The sequence below is a fragment of the Carassius gibelio genome, chromosome B5 (assembly GCF_023724105.1).
Source record: "Carassius gibelio isolate Cgi1373 ecotype wild population from Czech Republic chromosome B5, carGib1.2-hapl.c, whole genome shotgun sequence".
NCBI lineage: Eukaryota > Metazoa > Chordata > Actinopteri > Cypriniformes > Cyprinidae > Carassius > Carassius gibelio.
The window spans coordinates 33977361-33983360 of NC_068400.1; positions in this window are offsets into that span (position 1 = coordinate 33977361).

The window sequence follows — 6000 nt, forward strand, 5'->3', positions numbered from 1 at the left end:
GTTTGCTGCTAATTAGGTCAAAGATGTAGAAAAACAGATAGGTTAGATGAATTTCTTATAGATAAAAGTTAGTATATTTTCTTACTTCAAATTCTCTATTCTTCACTGCTTCAAAAATCAGTCTAAATAATCTATCAAAGCATGCATGTACTTTATGGGCTTGTGTCTTAAAAAGCATTTCTGTAGAGATCCTGTTTTTGAAATACTGTCTACTTATTTGGTCTGGTGGAGGAAATATCATAGAATTTGATCATACATTATGGAGACCCCCATCAGTATTTTGTATTAACCAGGTTTATGTTCCACTGCAAGTTGTGTAACTGTGCTTGAAATCTGAAATTGTTACAAAGAGGGAACAGCTTACAAACTATGTATTTTATAAATATAAACAGTACCGATTATAAATTCTTGATTCTCAGTTTTCCAAATAACAACAAGAACTACTTGGTGACCTGAGGAGAGCTGTGTAGTATGACAGTCACATGAATCACTGTTCATTTTTAAACCGCTTATCCAAACAAAACATGAATTTTGACAAGGGTACGTTTGATCTGTCTATGCAACAAGGTAGCAATTTCTTCAAAAGATGAACACTAAACAATATAGAACATTTACATCAGAGTTTTCAAGCTTTTAGGAGACAGCTAGACCCTTTGAATGAAACATCATCAGAACAGCAAACAATCTTTCCTTTGGTGCACTTGAATGCAACACAGATATGAATGTGTGATAAGGATTTCAAGAACAAGGCACGCTCAATCTGTGCTCCTCTTCTGCTGTGTGTTTCACACATCATGGCTGGTCTGGCTTTCCTTGTCTCTTTGCAATTTTCATATTCTTCAAAGAGAGATGGTTCACACTGTGGGCAATTGTAATTAGGTCATCTTCTCTCACTCTCTTTTTTATACCATCTATCACTCTTATTTCTCTCATCCTTGCACCTTCCACCCTCTCCCTTCATATTTTCTTGGATCGGTTTACAATGCAAGCGAGTGGTGAAGAAGAAAGCAGATTAGATGCCCCCTTTGCAAGACAGCTGAGGGGGAGGATGCGCGTTAGAGCTGGGGAGCTGGAAATAGGCGGCTATATTTGTGTTGCAGAATGTGTTAGGCAGGAGATGGAAAGAAAATGCAATTCTGTTTACAGGGCATGGAGGCTGGGTACCAATGTGGCGTCTAAGGAGCTTTGGGTCTGGAGGCCTCTCTGCCAGTCTCTCTTTCTGGCTGCTTGCAACACTGCCTTCGACACTGGAAACAGAAGCGGAGAGCGCTGGGCAACCTGCAAGAAAAGTGTGGAAGTGACAATATCATACTTTAGCTTTAGATAATGTCTATCCAAAAGAAATAGTATAGTCCTTTACTTGAGGGACAATGGTAATTATGGCCACAGTAATTTGGCTATTTCGGAGTGAACACACAACCTTTGTGACAGTTACTCATCTGCTTAGCCTGCCACTATAACCTGAAAAACAATGAGGATCTTGAGAATCCTAATTAGCATTTTAATGTCAATCTGTGATGAAGATGGAGCTTTAGAGATTAGAGAATCATATTGCTTACTGCTTACACAATCTAATGTTTTCACTGAGAAGATAATTTCCCACATACTTCATAAGGCAATTGTTGTGTCACTTAATAATGTGATGTACACTCAAAAAAATGAAATGTTGGGTTTAATTAAAAATATTATGTCAACAGGTTCCACACAATTGTTTAAGTAATCTCAACAAACAATAATTTAGTTCATTTTACAAAAGAAGTTTAAGTAAACGTAACTTAACAAACCTTAGTAGAGTCAACAAACAACAATTGAGTTAATTGTACATGAAAATTTTAATTTATGATAGCAAATTTTTTATAATAATGCCACTTCAGAAACACCACGCCCTTTAATTAGGATTTAATAAGTCCATAACACTGAATCAATAAATAAGAGTGCAGCTGCTCAATACAACTCAATATATAAACCACCTCTTAATTACAGCTCATCAAACAGATCACAAACATGTTCGAAATGCAATGTTGCATTTCCAACCATTTGTTTGTATGTTTTGTTCTTAAATAAATCAGAACAAGTTAATCAAACATGATTTTTTTTTTATTACTCACGTACCTATCTAATGGTGCTACACTTCTGCAAGAGGGTGACAGAACAACAATTACCCATAATACACTGCAAAATCCTCAGCCAATGAGATTCAAGTCTGTAAAGATTTTATTAATCTGTTACTTTAAAGCAACAGTTATGTTGGCTGAACAAATCATTTTTAAGTAAAGCTGACAATACACACTTTTTTGTTGAATGAACTAAACTAAATTAAGTTCACATTGTTAAATTAATTTTTTAAAGTAATTACAACATGAACGGATTAAGTAAAATTGGCAAAAGTGAAAGTACATTTTTTTGAGTGTAGCTGAGGAAACCTGTATGGACACCTCCAATGTGTCCAAAATAATATTATTATTTCAAACTGAATGGACAGACTGTCTGTGGAGACTAACATATCTTTGTGCCTCTTTAAGCAGTTTTTAATGTTTCTGCTATAACTTTATGTTCTCTATGGATTCTGACTTATAAAAACTATTTAAAATAGTTTTCATGTCTATGTAAATACAAGTGAAAGGTAATATATCCTTTCTGTCTGTTTATTTTGTTTCATAGCTTTTAAAACAAATATTTTTTTTTATTTGTCAAGGATGTCTTAAATTGATAAAAAAAAATGCCATTTAAAGACATTTATATTACAAAAAGCTTTAAATCCTGAAAAAAGTATCATGTTGTCCACATTATTATTAATAATAATATTAAGAAATGTTTCTTGTGTGCCAAATTAGCATATTAGAATAATTTCTAAAGGATTGTGTAGTGCCATGCACTTTTTTGATTATTGTCAGTGTAAGTGTTGCCAGGTATTGCTACGTTAACAAACAAAAGAATACATTAAACTGAAATCAAATAAAATCTTTTGCTTTGGAAGTAAAAAATTAAATAAAATAAAATAAATAGAGGTATTGTTAACCTATTGTTAACCCTAAACCACAACTTCTCACTTTATAAACTTTATTGAAGTTAATAAAAATAATTAACACAGAAAAAATATATACTAAAACTAATATTAAAATATCAGTATGTATTAAAATAAAATCTAATTTCAAATATTAACAAAAGTTATAATAGTATCTTATTCTAAAAAACATTACACCATTTACCCTTTCAGAGGGATTGGCCAACAAAACGTTAATTTATAGTTCTCTATTTTAAGTTATTATTTTAACTCTGAAAACATGGCAAATTTAACTCATGACCATCTGTTCATATACCTTGTTGCTAAAGTTTGTTACTGCAGACTGTAGTCTGTTGAAAAATGAAAATATAGCACTAGATATTTCAGAGGCTGCAAGAAGCGCCCTAGATCCTAGGTGGAAATGATCCAAGATTAATAGGCTTTCATATATATGCCATAAAGTCTACCAATACAGATGTACCACATGTGCATAGTGCATCTATAAAGAATTGAAATTCAATCATTCTTGTCATTTAAAAAAAAAAAAAAATACTGTAATATTTCAAGAGGAGTTTTAATGTTCATTTAATGACAGTCAAAATCTTAACGCGTCTTTCTGAAATTCTTGAGAACTGTGTATTTAAGAGAAAGAGAATGAGTGAAGTGTGACAAGCATGTTAGCATCACAGTGTTTTTGTGAATATGTCAGTGAACGAGACTGAACGAGTGAGAGCATTGACAATGTTGATGTGTATGCTTGTAAATATCTACCCAACTCATTTGAATCATGCTGTGTGTATTTGTGCCTGGCTGTGCATTTGAGAAAAAGTTGGAAGGAGGGCTCCGAGCCATTCCTGGCCTCCCTGCATTTCCTAGGCTCTGGATTGGGTGGCATTTCCATGGCTACGGCGGGTGGAGGTGGGGGTAGCTCTGTGCCTTTTGTGAAGAAGCAGTTTGACTGCTCTGCTTGTCTCATGCTCCAGTCTTCACTCTTATATATATATATATATATATATATATATATATATATATATATATATATATATATATATATATATATATATATATATATAAATAGAGAGAGAGAGAGAGAGAGAGAGAGAGAGAGAGTATCATGTGAAGTTTTAAATATGCATTTGTAAAAAATTATCAATGTCAATGTATTTTTACATTCTTCAGTCAAATGCATTTGCTAAAAGTCAATTACATTTTTTATTGAATGAATATAAAAGAATGTCTGTGTAATCCAAACGTATATGTAAATATTTAGTATGAATCACTTGCTTATATTTTGCCTATTTTATATAGCAGGCTACTTTTTATGCTACTCAATATAACACTTGCAAACTGTATCCATAGCTTGAGGCATTATGTCCATGTGCTAATACAGTATAAACAATTGATTCATACTAATATTCAGTAAAACATATTAACATTAACTAATCTATATAAAATTATTTAGCTAATACATAAAGACATGTATTTTTTATTGAACTTTTAAAATTACAAAATTCAACAGCAAGTTCTTCACATAGGCCTATGTCTCATATTTACACAATTTGTAAGTACAAAATAATAATTCATTATTATATAATAATTAATTAATAATTACAAAATAATAATGATGCTAATAATAATAATACAAATAATAAAAAAATAAAAGGGCATCACAAGCATATATATTTTTTAAATTAATTTAACAGAGACACCAGTGCAATTAATGTCAGCCCATTTTCTATTCTCGAAATAGGCGCGAAAGTCACCGGCGGTAACCATAGTGACAGTGTCAGCGCTGGAGTATATCAAAGATGGCAACCTCAAGAACGGCGGCGCGAATTCACCTGCCAAATCTTGATTAAAGGAAAGCAGGAGTTTGGGGTGCAGCAAATGGACCACGAAACGGACGAGAACGATTCCAGTGGAAGATTGGACCCGAAACCTTCAGATGAAACACCGTTAATAATGTATATACGATACTAGTGTCTCTGTACGTTTCCGAACCAAAAACACGCATCATACGAGTGTGCTCACAGTATGAACAAGCTGATATAATACACATACGCTTGAATGAAAATATGGTTGTGATTCCTGAAAACTTAGAGGTGTCACACTTGTTTATTACTGAACTATCTGTGACCGCAACTGTGTTTAGCACTCATGGGCCGCTTCACATAGATACTGTAGCAGCAGACGCTGGTTAGCTCTTCTTCTAACATCTCGTGCATTAAGATGCTATTAAGTTAGTTGTTATAAAATCTTTTCCATCCTGTTTTTATTATGCAAGTACACGTTGTTTGTGAACGGTTTTTAAAAGAGTACTAGCCGTATTCTGCTGCTGTATCTGCCTGGGCCTCGTGATGACAGACGTATTCATACTTTGTTACTCTTGGAAAGTTCGTTAGTTTGAAGTTATGATTAACAGTTATGATTATGTGGTCTTTCAGAAGTGTGGCGCTGCTCGCACGTGTGACTTCAGATGTGAAAGAGACAGGTCTCCACAGGTGAGTACTGTTACTACCTAACACACACACCCTTTTCCAGATCTAGTTTCAGCATGTCATTGCAGCCAGTTAATATCACTCTAATTTTTCTCAAGCATATTAACCCTTTTGTATTGGCTTCACGATGTGTAAACAAAAGATGACACTATAATATAACTCTGAATAAAATATGCAATTGAGTACACTTCAATCTAAATACATTGAATGTATTCTGAGTGGAGCCAGTTCCTGTGGCTCAGTGGTAGAGCATTGCTAGCAGGGCAAAAGGTTTTGAGTTCGATTCCCAGAGAACACGTTAGGTAAAAAATGTTAGCCTGAATGCATTGTAAGTTGCTTTGGATAAAAGCGTCTGATAAATGTAAATGTAGTTGCATGTACTGCGTAAACTGACTTGCAGTATTTAGTAAATTATTTACTGTTGTAAATCTTTTTAAAATATATAAGTAATCTGGATCTTATCAGTGAAATACTTCCCTTTATGTCTTCTTTGTTTTA